Consider the following 15,709-nt stretch of genomic DNA (forward strand, 5'->3'; position numbering starts at 1 on the left):
TTCTTCTTCAATTTGTTAATATGATGTATCACATTGATTGATTTGCGCATATTGAAGAATCCTTGCATTCCTGGGGTAAACCCCACTCGATCATGATGTATGATCCTTTTAATGTGCTGTTGGATTCTGTTTGCTAGTATTTTCTTGAGGATTTTTGCATCTATATTCATCAGTGATATTGGTCTGTAATTTTCTTTTTTTGTAGCATCTTTATCTGGTTTTGGTATCAGGGTGATGGTGGCCTCATAGAATGAGTTTGGGAGTGTTCCTTCCTCTGCCATTGTTTGGAAGAGTTTGAGAAGGACGGGTGTTAGCTCTTCTCTAAATGTTTGATAGAATTCACCTGTGAAGCCATCTGGTCCTGGACTTTTGTTTGTTGGAAGATTTTTAATCACAGTTTCAATTTCATTACTTGTGATTGGTCTGTTCATATTATCTATTTCTTCCTGGTTCAGTCTTGGGAGGCTATACCTTTCTAAGAATTTGTCCATTTCTTCCAGGTTGTCCATTTTATTGGCATAGAGCTGCTTGTAGTAGTCTCTTAGGATGCTTTGTATTTCTGCGGTGTCTGTTGTAACTTCTCCTTTTTCATTTCTAATTTTATTGATTTGAGTCCTCTCCCTCTTTTTCTTGATGAGTCTGGCTAATGGTTTATCAATTTTGTTTATCTTCTCAAAGAACCAGCTTTTAGTTTTATTGATCTTTGCTATTGTTTTCTTTGTTTCTATTTCATTTATTTCTGCTCTGATCTTTATGATTTCTTTCCTTCTACTAACTTTGGGTTTTGTTTGTTCTTCTTTCTCTAGTTCCTCTAGGTGTAAGATTAGATTGTTTATTTGAGATGTTTGTTGTTTCTTGAGGTTGGATTGTATTGCTACAAACTTCCCTCTTAGAACTGTTTTTGCTGCATCCCATAGGTTTTGGATCATCGTGTTTTCATTGTCATTTGTCTCTAGGTATTTTTTGATTTCCTCTTTGATTTCTTCAGTGATCTCTTGGTTATTTAGTAATGCAGTTTTTAGCCTCCATGTGTTTGTACTTTTTACATTTTTTTCCCTTTAATTGATTTCTAATCTCACAGCGTTATGGTCAGAAAAGATGCTTGATATGATTTCAATATTCTTAAATTTTTTGAGGCTTGATTTGTGACCCAAGGTGTGATTTTTCCTGGAGAATGTTCCATGCGCACTGAGAAGAAAGTGTAATCTGCTCTTTTTGGATGGAATGTCCTATAGATATCAATTAAATTTGTCTGGTCTATTGTGTCATTTGAAGCTTGTGTTTCCTTATTAATTTTCTGTTTGGATGAGCTGTCCATTGGTGTCAGTTAGGTGTTAGGTGTTAAAGTCCCCCACTATTATTGTGTTACTCTTGATTTCCTCTTTTATAGCTGTTAGCAGTTGCCTTAGGTAATTATAATTGTTATATCTTCTTGGATTGATCCCTTCATCATTGTGTAGTGTCCTTCCTTGTTTCTTGTAACATTCTTTATTTTAAAGTCTATATAATCTGATATGAGAATTGCTACTCCAGCTTTCTTTTGATTTCCATTTGCATGGAATATCTTTTTCCATCCCCTCACTTTGTCTGTATGTGTCCCTAGGTCTGAAGTGGGTCTCTTGTAGATAGTATATATATGGGTCTTGTTTTTGTATCCATTCAGCGAGCCTGTGTCTCTTGATTGGAGCATTTAATCCATTCACATTTAAGGTAATTATCAATATGTATGCTGCTATTATCATTTTAATTGTTTTAGGTTTGTTTTTGTAGGTCCTTTTGTTCTCTTGTGTTTCCCACGTAGAGAAGTTCCTTTAGCATTTGTTGTAGAGCTGGTTTGGTGGTGCTGAACTCTATTAGCTTTTGCTTGTCTGTAAAGCTTTTGATTTCTCCATCGAATCTGAATGAGATCCTTGCCGGGTGGAGTAATCTTGTTTCTAGGTTCTTCCCTTTCATCACTTTAAATATGTCATGCCACTCCCTTCTGGCTTGTAGAGTTTCTGCTGAGAAATCAGCTGTTAACCTTATGGGAGTTCCCTTGTATGTTATTTGTCGTTTTTCCCTTGCTGCTTTAGATAATTTTTCTTTGTCTTTAATTTTGGCAAATTTGATTACTATGTGTCTCGGTGTTTTCTCCTTGGGTTTATCCTGTATGGGACTCTCTGCACTTCCTGGACTTGGGTGGCTGTTTCCTTTCCAATGCTAGGGAAGTTTTTGACTATAATGTCTTCAAATATTTTCTTGGGTCCTTTCTCTCTCTCTTCTCCTTCTGGGACCCCTATCATGTGAATGTTGTTGTGTTTAATGTTGTCCCAGAGATGTCTTAGTCCGTCTTTCTTTCTTTCTTTTTTTTGTGGTACGCGGGCCTCTCACTGTTGTGGCCTCTCCTGATGTGGAGCACAGGCTCCAGATGCGCAGGCTCAGCGGCCATGGCTCATGGGCCCAGCCGCTCCACGGCACGTGGGATCTTCCCGGACCAGGGCACGAACCCGTGTCCCCTGCATTGGCAGGCGGACTCTCAACCACTGCACCACCAGGGAAGCCCTGTCTTTATTTCTTTTCATTCTCTTTTCTTTATTCTGTTCTGCAGCAGTGAATTCCACCATTCTGTCTTCCAGGTCATTATCCATTCTTCTGCCTCAGTTATTCTGCTATTTATTCCTTCTAGTGTATTTTTCATTTCAGTTATTGTATTGTTCATCTCTGTTTGTTTGTTCTTTAATTCTTCTAGGTCTTTGTTAAACATTTCTTGCAACCTCTTGATCTTTGCCTCCATTCTTTCTCCGAGGTCCTGTATCATCTTCACTATCATTATTCTGAATTCTTTTTCTGGAAGGTTGCCTATCTCCACTTCATTTAGTTGTTTTTCTGGGGTTTTATCTTGTTCCTTCATCTGGTACATAGCCCTCTGCCTTTTCATCTCGTCTATCTTCCTGTGAATGTGGTTTTAGTTCCACAGGCTGCAGTATTGTAGTTCTTCTTGCTTCTCTGTATATATTTCTATTTGACTTTTTCTTCTATCTCTTTCCTGAGTTTGATTAACTCCTTTCACATCTTGGTTTTTGTCCATTTCTATCCAGAACATTTGAATTTTGGTGTTTTATATCTTCAAATGTCTATTTAATAATATTTAATTTGTGTTGGATATTGTGTCATGATTTTCATCCATTTCTTCGTTGTTTTGGAGGGGAATAAATTCATCAGCTGAACATATTAGACTCTCACTTATTGTTTTCTTCTCAAAGTGGCTTGGTATAGATGCTGCCTGTCATTTGTTTATTTAAAAGTGTGTTGAATTTTCCCGGCCTGCTAATAACAGGTTTTCTTTGTGGGGAGAGGTAAAGGGCTTGGGTGGTTTACTAAGATTCTTAGTTCAGGAATGCCTTCTTTTATTGATAAGTGTAGTGAAATTTCTTTAATAGATTGTGCTTTTCTGAGGGAGAGATTAGTGTGTCTTCTGATTCTGCAATTTTCTTTTGTTTCTGTAGGACTTCTACTTTCCACCATTTCCCAGTCTCCAAGTAATGCTTCCCCCTTCTAAGCAGCCTTCCTCTCCCTAGGAGTGGAGGCTTTCCAAGACTGTTATTTTTGGTTCTGTGCATTTTTGAGCCTCTCCTATATTCCTCAGTGGCCAGTGCTCTGGCCTGCCAGGTGGCAGATCTAATCTCAGTCTCCCTCCTGCCCTCACTCCCTTCCTTCCTTCCTTCCTACAGGTTTATTCAACACTAAACAATCTCTTCCAGATTTACTGAGGTGGCCAACCACATCCACGACAAAACACACCTTTAAATTGGAATTCAGTTGCTGACCCAACCTGGCCTTAGCTCTCCTTTTGGCACCAGAGAGCACAATGCTTGGTCTGTAGGCTTTTCTGTCAGCTTCCCCCTGTGTGAGTCTTGCAGGTTGCTCTCCCTCTAGAACTTTGGGCTGTGGCCAGTCTCAGGATGGCTGCAGTGCAGGGTGGCAGGCCCGTCTCAGGGGGCAGATGGAGGCAATCACAGAAATACTGGATACCCTTGCTGGTAAGGTACCAGTAGAAATGTCTCCAGGCAAACTCTTCCTTCCTGTAGCCTGGTGATGTAAGACAGTATGGCCTTCATGACGTGAAGACTGGGAACATTCTTGTCTGCCAGCTCAGGGTGTTTAGGCATGTGGACATCCTTTTTGGCCACCATCACCCCCTCCATTAAAAGGAGTACATAAATGACAAGCAGGTCCTTCTTTGGCATCAACATCACGATGGCTGCTGCATCCAGGGCTGGAGCTGAAGAAGGATTCTTAGCATTCCTCTACTCAAGACGAGACCCTCTCTTTTTGAAGTGGTGAATTTTATTCATGTTCTTCCACTGCTAGGATTCCCCTGAACCCATCCTTCTTCCCTGCAGTCTTCACCTGACTTTCCAGTTAGAGCTCTGGAGTGAGCTCTGGAGCCAGCTTTGCTGATATCATATGTTTAATTTGCCTCTTACATGTAAATTAAAGTTTGTGGAATCTCTGTCTTGTAGTTATGGTATAGATATAGATTACATGTGATCTGAGTTGCTCTCCTTGTTAGTTTGTATGGGTTTTGGTGGTTGTGTGAAGAGTTGTGGATGTAAGAAACTATCAGTATCCCATGGGAACTCAGTTGAGTCATTTTTTAAAATCTTGATTTTATTTATTTTGGAATGCTTCCTCAAATTTATAGTGATTCTTGACTGACTGCTCCTATTTAAGAGTGTGGCACAAAAAGGATATCAGGAGCCTTGTGTGTGTGTTGAGTTGGAGGTGGGCTTTGCTTTGGAGTGATTGTACAGGAGCTGGCCATTATGCTGGGGATCCTCTAATGCCGTAATGTGCAGTTCTATTCTCTGGGCTACTCATTTCTGTAGGGAAAGAAACTCTATTCTCCTCCCTAAAGGATGGATGTCTGGTTTGACCACAGGGGAACTGGAGGAAGGGGAGAATGGGGGGATTGTTTCTATTTTATATAGATTTTAATTAGCCTCCTTGTTTTCAACCCTACTTGCCCTCCGCTGTTCTACTCTACTTGATTCCTTAGAGAACTGAACTTCTCTGGCATTCTGTAGGGCTAAAAATTTCTTTTCTGTATTTTTTCTCTCTGCCAGTATTCTAATCTGCAGTTTCCTTTATTCTGCTACTTTACTTGTCACTCCTTCATTTGCTTCTTGTCTTCTAGAATTTTGTCAAAATCCCTTATCAGCTGATGGACCTCCTTTCATTCTCTTGTGGCTGTAGGTTTATCCATGTTTTAGTCCTTCACTTTAATTTTAGCGAGGATGTGGGAGGGAATCAAATAAACAGAGATGTTTAGTCTGCTATTTTTAATTAGAAATCTCTTCTGTTAGAGTTTTAAATGTTTAAAAGAAAAGCATCCTTATTAGGAAAGGAAAGAAGATGGTTGTTCTATGGTTATAAGAACCACCAGGAGGTAGATGTGATCCTGACCATTGCTCCTGGCCCAGACGGCAACCAGATGTGGTTGGGTCTGAGGACTGAAGGAGCGTCTACCTGCACTTCACAGCAGAACTCACGGGGGAGGCTAGAACTGAAGACCCTGCACCTATCCCTGGAGCTGAAACTCCACATCCTACATAATGTAATGTTGAAAATGTCTTTACCTTAACCAAAATTTAGTTATGTGCAGAAATAGAGTCACAGATGTAGAAAACAAACTTATGGTTACTAGGGTGGGATAAGAGATAAACTGGGAGATTGGGATTGACATATACACCCTACTATATATAAAATAGATAACTAATAAGGACCTACTGTATAGCACTGGAAACTCTACTCAATATTCTGTAATGGCCTATATAGGAAAAGAATCTAAAAAAGAGTGGAAATATGTGTATGTATAACTGATTCACTTTGCTCCACACCTTAAACTAATACAACATTGTAAATCAACTATACACCAAAATTAAAAATTAAAAAATTAAAAACTATACACCAAAATTAAAAGATCAAAAATTAAAAATAAACTAAAATAAAAAAGTAGTTATGTGCTATACTGAACATATTTCCCTGTCTTTACATGTTTGTGTGCCATACAGTACCACATCTTCTTTATCCGTTCATTTGTCAGTGGACACTTAGGTTGTTTCCATATCTTGGCAATTGTAAATAGTGCTGCTATGATCATCGGGGTGCATGTATCTTTTTGAATTAGAGTTTTAGTCTTTTCTGGATATATGTCCAGGAGTGGGATTGTTGGACCATAAAATAGCTCTATTTTAAGTTTTTTAAGGAACCTCCATACTGTTTTCCATAGTGGCTTCACCAATATACATTCCCACCAACAGTGTGTAGGAGGGTTCCCTTTTCCCCACATCCTCTTCAGCATTTATTAGCTGTAGACATTTTGATGATGGCCATTCTGACCAATGTAAGGTGTTATCTCATTGTGGTTTTGATTTGCCTCAGACTAACTATTAGCAACGTTGAGCATCTTTTCATGTGCCTGTTGGACATGAAACTAACATGTTACCTGAAACTAACACAATATTGTAAACCAACTATATTTCAATTTTTAAAAATGTTGAATGTTTTTAAAAAAGTTATTTAACATCATAACATTAGACGAGATTGATAAAGGAGTTAGTATAGAGGAAGAAGTGAAGGAGTGCCCTGGAGTACTCCAAAGTAAAGAAGTACAAATTGAAGAACCAGTAGGCTGAGAAAGAACAGCCAGTGAGGAAGGAGGAAAACCCAGAGAGTGTGGTGTCTTGCTAGAGAGTATTTCCAGGAGGAAGAGGCAATGAACTGTGCAAGGTGTGTTGATAGGTCAAGTAAGATGAGGACTGAGGACCGATCATTGGATTTTGCAACACAGAAGTCACTGGTGACCTTGTTCAGAGACGTTCATAGTGTGATAGAGGTATAAGCCTGACTGAAGTGAATGCAATAGAGAATTCGAGACAATGAGTACAAGTAATACTTTCAAGTGGCTTTTTATGAAGGGGAGCAGAGAAATGGGATGGTTCCTGGAAGGAAAGGAAGGATCAAGAATTTTTCTTTGAAAATGGGAGAAAAGTTGTTACCATCCATCCTCTACAGTTTGGGAAATTCTGACATGTATTCAAGCTCACTGAATCTTTCCTCAGCTGTGACCAGTCTACGGTTGAGCTCATCCAAGGTGTTTACAACCACAAATTTCCCTCTGAGCACTGCTTTCACTGTATCCAATAAATTCTGTGAGAACTTCCAATACTATGTTAAATAGAAGTGCTAGAGTGGGCATCCTTGTCTTGTTGCTGATTTTAGAGACCTGTGGATGACAGGGTCTTGGTGCTCTGGCCGGGTGTCAGGCCTGTGCCTCTGAGGTGGGAGAGCCAAGTTCAGGACATTGGTCCACCAGAGACCTCCCAGCTCCATGTAATATCAAACGGCAAAAGTTCTCCCAGAGATCTCCATCTCAATGCTAAGACCCAGCTCCACTCAACGACCAGCAAGCTACAGTGCTGGACACCCTATGCCAAACAACTAGCAATACAGGAACACAACCCCACCCATTAGCAGAGAGGCTGCCTAAAATCATAATAAGACCACAGACACCCCAAAACACACCACCGGATGTGGACCTGCCCACCAGAAGGACAAAATCCAGCCTCATCCACCAGAACACAGACACTTGTCCCTTCCTACACAACCCACTGAACCAACCTTAGCCACTGGGGGCAGACACCAAAAACAACAGGAACTATGAACCTGCAGCCTGTGAAAAGGAGACCCCATACACAGTAAGTTAAGCAAAATGAGAAGACAGAGAAACACACAGCAGATGAAGGAGCAAGGTAAAAACCCACCAGACCAAACAAATGAAGAGGAAATAGGCAATCTACCTGAAAAAGAATTCAGAGTAATGATAGTAAAGATGATCCAAAATCTTGGAAATAGAATGGAGAAAATACAAGAAATGTTAAACAAGGAACTAGAAGAACTAAAGAGCAAACAAACAATGATGAACAACACAATAAGTGAAATTTTAAATTATCTAGAAAGAATCAATAGCACAATAACTGAGACAAAAGAATGGATAAGTGACCTGGAAGATAAAATAGTGGAAATAACTACTGCAGAGCAGAATAAAGAAGAAGAATGAAAAGAACTGAGGACAGTCTCAGAGACCTCTGGGACAACATTAAACGCACCAACATTTGAATTATAGGGGTTCCAGAAGAAGAAGAGAAAAAGAAAGGGACTGAGAAAATATTTGAAGAGATTATAGTTGAAAACTTCCCTAATATGGGAAAGGAAATAGTTAATCAAGTCCAGGAAGCACAGAGAGTCCCATACAGGATAAATCCAAGGAGAAACACTCCAAGACACATACTAATCAAACTATCAAAAATTAAGTACAAAAAAAATATTAAAAGCAGCAAGGGAAAGCAACAAATAACATAAAAGGGAATCCCCATAAGGTTAACAGCTGATCTTTCAGCAGAAACTCTGCAAGCCAGAAGGGAGTGGCATGACATATTTAAAGTGATGAAGGGGAAAAACCTACAACCAAGATTACTCTACCCAGCAAGGATCTCATTCACATTTGACGGAGAATTTAAAACCTTCACAGACAAGCAAAGGCTAAGAGAATACAGCACCACCAAACCAGCTTTACAACAAATGCTAAAGGAACTTCTCTAGAAGGAAACACAAGAGAAGGAAAAAACCTACAATAACAAACCCAAAACAATTAAGAAAATGGTAATAGGAATATACATATTGATAATTACCTTAAATGTAAATGGATTAAATGCTCCAACCAAAAAACATAGACTGGCTGAATAGATACAAAAACAAGACCCGTATATATGCTGTCTACAAGAGACCCACTTCATACCTAAGGACACATACAGACTGAAAGTGAGGGGATGGAAAAAGATATTCCATGCAAATGGAAATCAAAAGAAAGCTGGAGTAGCAATTCTCACATCAGACAAAATAGACTTTAAAACAAAGACTATTACAAGAGACAAAGAAAGACACTACATAATGATCAAAGGATCAATCCAAGAAGAAGATATAACAATTGTAAATATTTATGCAGCCAACATATGAGCAACTTAATACAAAAGGCAAATGCTAACAGCCATAAAAGGGGAAATAGATGGTAACACAATCATAGTAGGGGGTTTTAACATCCCACTTTCACCAATGGACAGAGCATCCAAAATGAAAATAAATAAGGAAACACAAGCTTTAAATGATACATTAAACAAGATGGACTTAATTGATATTTGTAGGACATTCCATCCAAAAACAAAAGAATATACTTTCTTCTCAAGTGCTCATGGAACATTCTCCAGGATAGATCATATCTTGGGTCACAAATCAAGCCTTGATAAATTTAAGAAAATTGAAATCATATCAAGTATCTTTTCTGACCACAATGCTATGAGACTAGATATCAATTACAGGAAAAAACCTGTAAAAAATACAAACATATGGAGGCTAAACAATACACTACTTAATAACCAAGAGATCACTGAAGAAATCAAAAAATACCTAGAAACAAATGACAATGAAAACACAATGACCCAAAACCTGTGGGATGCAGCAAAAGCAGTTCTAAGAGGGAAGAATATAGCAATACAATCCTACCTCGAGCAATAAGAAACATCTCAAATAAACAACCTAACCTTACACCTAAAGCAATTAGAGAAAGAAGAACAAGAAAATCCCAAAGTTAGCAGAAGGAAAGAAATCATAAAGATCAGATCAGAACTAAATGAAAAAGAAATGAAGGAAACAATAGCAAAGATCAATAAAACTAAAAGCTAGTTCTTTGAGAAGATAAACAAAATTGATAAACCATTAGCCAGACTCATCAAGAAAAAATGGGAGAAGACTCAAATCAATAGAATGAGAAATGAAAAAGAAGAAGTAACAACTGACACTGCAGAAATACAAAGGATCATGAGAGATTACCACAAGCAACTATATGCCAAAAAAATGGACAACCTGGAAGAAATGGACAAATTCTGAGAAAAGCACAACCTTCCGAGACTGAACCAGGAAGAAATAGAAAATATAAACAGACCAATCACAAGCACTGAAATTGAAACTGTGATTAAAAATCTTCCAGCAAACAAAAGTCCAGGACCAGATGGATTCACAGGCAACTTCTATCAAACATTTAGAGAAGACCTAACACCTATCCTTCTCAAACTCTTACAAAATATAGCAGAGGGAGGATCACTCCCAAACTCATTCTATGAGGCAACCCTCATCCTTATACCAAAACCAGACAAAGATGCCACAAAGAAAGAAAACTACAGACCAATATCACTGATGAACATAGATGCAAAAATCCTCAACAAAATACTAGCAAACAGAATCCAACAGCACATTAAAAGGATCATACACAATGATCAAGTGAGGTTTATCCCAGGAATGCAAGGATTCTTCAATATACACAAATCAATCAATGTGATACACCATATTAATGAATTGAAGAATAAAAACCATATGATCATCTCAACAGATGCAGAAAAATCTTTCAACAAAATTCAACACCGATTTATGATAAAAACGCTCCATAAAGTAGGCATAGAGGGAACATACCTCAACATAATAAAGGCCATATATGACAAACCCACAGCCAACATTGTTCTCAATGGTGAAAAACTGAAACCGTTTCCCCTAAGATCAGGAACAAGACAAGGTTTCCCACTCTCACCACTATTACTCAACATAGTTTTGGAAATTTTAGCCACAGCAATCAGAGAAGAAAAAGTAATAAAAGGAATCCAAATCAGAAAAGAAGAAGTAAAGCTGTCACTGTTTGCAGATGACATGATACTATACATGTATCCTAAAGATGCTACCAGAAAACTACTAAAGCTAATCAATGAATTTGGTAAAGCAGAATACAATATTAATGCACAGAAATCTCTTGCATTCCTATACACTAATGATGAAAAATCTGAAAGAGAAATTAAGGAAACACTCCCATTTACCATTGCAATAAAAAGAATAAAATATCTAGGAATAAACCTACCTAAGGAGGTAGAAGGCCTGTACTCAGAAAACTATAAGACACTGATGAAAGAAATTAAAGATGAAACAAACAGATGGAGAGATATACCATGTTCCTGGATTGGAAGAATCAACATTGTGAAAATGACTCTACTACCCAAAGCAATCTACAAGTTCATTGCAATCCCTATCAAACTACCACTGGCATTTTTCACAGAACTAGAACAAAAAATTTCACAATTTGTATGGAAACACAAAAGACCCTGAATAGCCAAAGCAATCTTGAGAAAAAAAAACGGAGCTGGAGGAATGAGGCTCCTTGACTTCAGACTATACTACAGAGCTACAGTAAGCAAGACAGTATGGTTCTGGCACAAAAACAGAAAGATAGATCAATGGAACAGGATAGAAAGCCCAGAGATAAACCCATGCACATATGGTCACCTTATTTTTGATAAAGGAGGCAAGAATATACAATGGAGAAAAGACAGCCTTTTCAATAAGTGGTGCGGGAAAACTGGACAGCTACATGCAAAGGAATGAAATTAGAACACTCCTTAACAACAAACACAAAAATAAACTCGAAATGGATTCAAAACCTGAATGTTAGGCCAGACACTATAAAACTCTTACAGGAAAACATAGGCAGAACACTCTATGACATAAATCACAGCAAGATCCTTTTTGACCCACCTTCTAGAGAAATGGAAATAAAAACAAAAATAAAGAAATGGGATCTAATGAAACTTAAAATCTTTTTCACAGCAAAAGAAACCATAAACAAGACAAAAAGACAACCCTCAGAATGGGAGAAAATATTTGCAAATGAAGCAACTGACAAAGGATAAATCTCCAAAACTTACAAGCAGCTCATGCAGTTCAATGTCAAAGAAACAAAAATCCCTTCCAAAAATGGGCAGAAGACCTAAATAGACATTTCTCCAAAGAAGATATACAGATTGCCAACAAACACATGAAAGAATGCTCAACATCGTTAATCATTAGAGAAATGCAAATCAAAACTACAACCTCACACCAGTCAGATATCACCTCACACGAGTCAGAATGGCCATCATCAAAAAATCTACAAACAATAAATGCTGGAAAGGGTGTGGAGAAAAGGGAACCCTCTTGCATTGTTGGTGGGAATGTAAATTGATACAGCCACTGTGGAGAACAGTATGGAGGTTCCTTAAAAAACTAGAAATAGAACTACCATATGACCCAGCAATCCTACCACTGGGCATATATCCTGAGAAAATCATAATGCAAAAAGAGTATCACAATGTTCATTGAAGCTCTATTTACAATAGCCAGGACATGGAAGCAAGCTAAGTGTCCATCAACAGATGAACGGATAAAGAAGATGTAGCACATATATACAATGGAATATTACTCAGCCATAAAAAGAAACAAAATTGAGTTATTTGTAGTGAGGTGGATGGACTGAGAGTCTGTCCTACAGAGTAAAGTAAGTCAGAAAGAGAAAAATAAATACCGTAAGCTAACACATGTATATGGAATCTAAAAAAAAAAAAGAAAGGTTCTGAAGAACCTAGGAGCAGGAGAGGAATAAAGACACAGACGTAGAGAATGGACTTGAGGATACGGGGAGGGGTAAAGGTAAGCTGGGACGAAGTGAGAGAGTAGCATTGACATATATATGCTACCATATGTAAAATAGATATCTAGTGGGAAGCAGCTACATAGCACAGGGAGATCAGCTCGGTGCTTTGTGACCACCTAGGGGGGTGGGATAGGGAGGGTGGGAGGGAGACGCAAGAGGGAGGAGATATGGGGATATATGTATATGTACAGCTGATTCACTTTGTTATAAAACAGAAACTAACACACCATTGTAAAGCAATTATGCTTCAATAAAAATGTTTTTAAAAAAAAGGAAAATGGAAGAAATAATAGTATGATTGTATGTTTATGGGAAAGAGTAGAGAGGGAAAATCTGATGCTGTGAGAGAGAAGGTAGATTTACTGTAGAGATGTCCCTGTATAGGGGAGGGATTGGCTTTAGTCAGGACCACAGATGGTTTATCTATAGTCAAGGAGGTAATACAGAGTATGCTGGCACAGATGTGGTAGGTGGGAGTCCAGGACAGTTTTTTTTTTTGACAAATTTCATTTCCTCAGTAAAACGGGAAGCAAGATCGCAAGTAAACAGTGAAGCTAAAGAAGGTGTTGGAGGTCTGAGGGGAAGATTGGATGTATTGGATGATTGCCTGGCTACAGTTGAGATGTGCTTGAGGTTCATAGTCATGGATTTAGAGAGAAAACAGTCAGCAGTTTTGCATCTTTTTCTGCAGCCAGGTTCAGGTGCATGAGGGCAGGTGTGGAGTAGGTGGAGGGCTGGATTTAACCTGGTCTGTCATTTTTTTAAGTTAGTATCACAAAGTGAAAGAGGTGCAAAGGAATTAGATTGTGATAAAGAGAGAAATTATAAGAATTGGGTGAGGAAATTAAATTTGGCAAGGAGGGAAGAGGGATCGAGGCACTGGGAAAGGTGGTAGGATCAGTGGATCTTAGGTCATTGTGAGGCAAAGCATTGCTGGAGTTTGGTAATGGGGGGGGTGAGCTAGAAATATAAGCGATGAAGGCAGAAACTGGGATGCATGACTGAGATTGTTGGCTTTGATTACTGGTGAATGTAAATCTACAGAATGATTATGAAATGCGTGGTGGAGGAAGGGTAGAGAACAAAATCAGGTACTGAGAATTCTGGGTGCTGGAGGGATGCTTTCCAGCTCCCCTGGCTCAGGATCCCAAGAGTGGTGTGTGTGTGTGTGTGTGTGTGTGCTTTCCTTATAATTTTATTAAAAATATAGAATACTTTAAATATGTAGAATCCACAACTCTCATATAAGCAAAAGAATACTCATTCTCTGGCAAGAACTACCTGAGTTGGAATGTTGGTTGGTTTTCCTCATGCAGGTCTCCAGCCAGCTGTTGAAAGCGTGGGTCTGAAATACAGGAGTAAAGTTGGAGATCTGGGAAATAGGTTAATAAAAATAAAGATAGAAGCAATGTGAACAGACAAGTTCGTGTGGAGAGAATGTGTACACCAAGAAGGGAGCCAAAGAGTGGACTCTGGGGAGAACCCATATTTACAGGGCACGAGGAACCAAAAGAACTCATGAGAAGGAGAGGGCAGAAATGTAGGAGAAGGGTCCAGGAGACACAGGGTGGAAGGATTTTCAGAGTAAGGGAGCAAGGGCCCAAGGCAAGGCACAGTCAGGTTGCACAGGCTAAGAACTGGGTGAAGTCTGTGCAAAAGTGGTTGCCAAAGCGTGGCTGGAGTAAGAGTTGTGGCCAAGAGGATTTGAAGTGGAGCACAAGAGGGCTCCTGTATCACTCAGATCTGTTCTTGCCTTCCAGCAAATCCAATCCACCTCAGAGACCCCATCAAATGTGGTCAGCTACAATCTCTGCAAGAACATAATATAAGGGTGTCAGTAGAACAAGCTATGGTCCCCACTGGTGCAGCTGGTGCCCAAACTGAAATTGGTATTTATCATCTCCTTCTCCATCACCATCATAGATTTCCCTCTTTGTTGCCAGCACTTTGACTGGTATGGGTTGATTGCCTGGTGGGGAGACCTAGTCCTTCATCCCAAAGGATCTGAGCCTTAGCTACCTTGCTTTTGTCGGGAAGTGGTTGCAGTAATTGACTGCTTACTATTATCACTGGGCATGGAACCTCTGTGTTTCAGTTGTAGTCCTTCTGTACCCCATCATATAGCTACTCTAGCTCTTCATGGCTTTCAGAGTCAATCATCACCCCTTCCTGCCCGCAACCTATCCTTATTGGTCTACCAGCATGGGATTCCCAAGGGTCCAGGTAGTAGGTGTAGCTTCAGACCCTATGGTATGCCTGTCTGAAGTTTTGCCCTCCTTCCCCTACTATGACTGCCAGATCTTCTGATACAATAGAGCATAAGGCTGTAGGTACCGGAATCACAAAGTCTGAAAGTAGGCCACTGGGAGTGATGGTGGGAGGGGTCAATCCCACTTCTCCCTCTTGGTTCCTGGATGCATGTTGAACAGCTGCAGAGGAAACAACTCTGTATATCATCCACTGGCCAGTGCCTATACCTCATCTTAGAGGATGCACCTCAACCCCGCAGGGTGTTGTCCTGAAACCTGTGCCTTAAATGAGACTTTAACAGGCCATTCCAACATTCTCTTCCGATGTTTGTTTCCAGATGCTAAGAACACAGTAAGAGCAATAGATCCTGTGATGCTATGTCCATTTCACACTTCCTTTGCCATAAGATGGGTTCCTCATTCTGAAGTAATGACGTGTGATACATCATGCTAATCGCTAAGGAATTTTGTAAGCCCGAAGTTGGAGGTACTGGTGGAAGAACTACAGGCAGGGATGGGAACCAGGGAAGATGCTGCCGTTTGGGTGGTAAAGGACAGTCAGGTGGAAATTAGTATGATTGTTCTGTGGTCCCTGGAGGCCTGGTGCAAGTTCCTTGTGTCATCAGTTTGCTTGAAGGGCCTTCCCTTCAGGACCACAGAGAAGATGACCCACAGGGAGTGTGTGGCCACGGCCTCCGCCTCCCTCAACTGGGCAGGGCTACTGCGTATGGCTGCACAGGCTGTACATTGCACAACACAAGGGAGGGTCATTTGCAAAACTGTGACGTGCATGGCCCCACCTGGAATTGCACAGTGCAGAGATCCTGTAGAAGAGAATCACATTTCAGCACTGGTC

At 39.6% G+C, this 15,709-nt stretch overlaps 1 pseudogene; it reads right to left on the minus strand.

The window, feature by feature from the left end:
• Window positions 1-3,742: 3,742 nt before the first annotated feature.
• Window positions 3,743-4,232, minus strand: LOC101276114 (40S ribosomal protein S10-like; annotated as a pseudogene).
• Between the last annotated feature and the right edge of the window lie 11,477 nt (window positions 4,233-15,709).

The sequence above is a fragment of the Orcinus orca genome, chromosome 5 (assembly GCF_937001465.1).
Source record: "Orcinus orca chromosome 5, mOrcOrc1.1, whole genome shotgun sequence".
Taxonomy (NCBI): Eukaryota; Metazoa; Chordata; class Mammalia; order Artiodactyla; family Delphinidae; genus Orcinus; species Orcinus orca.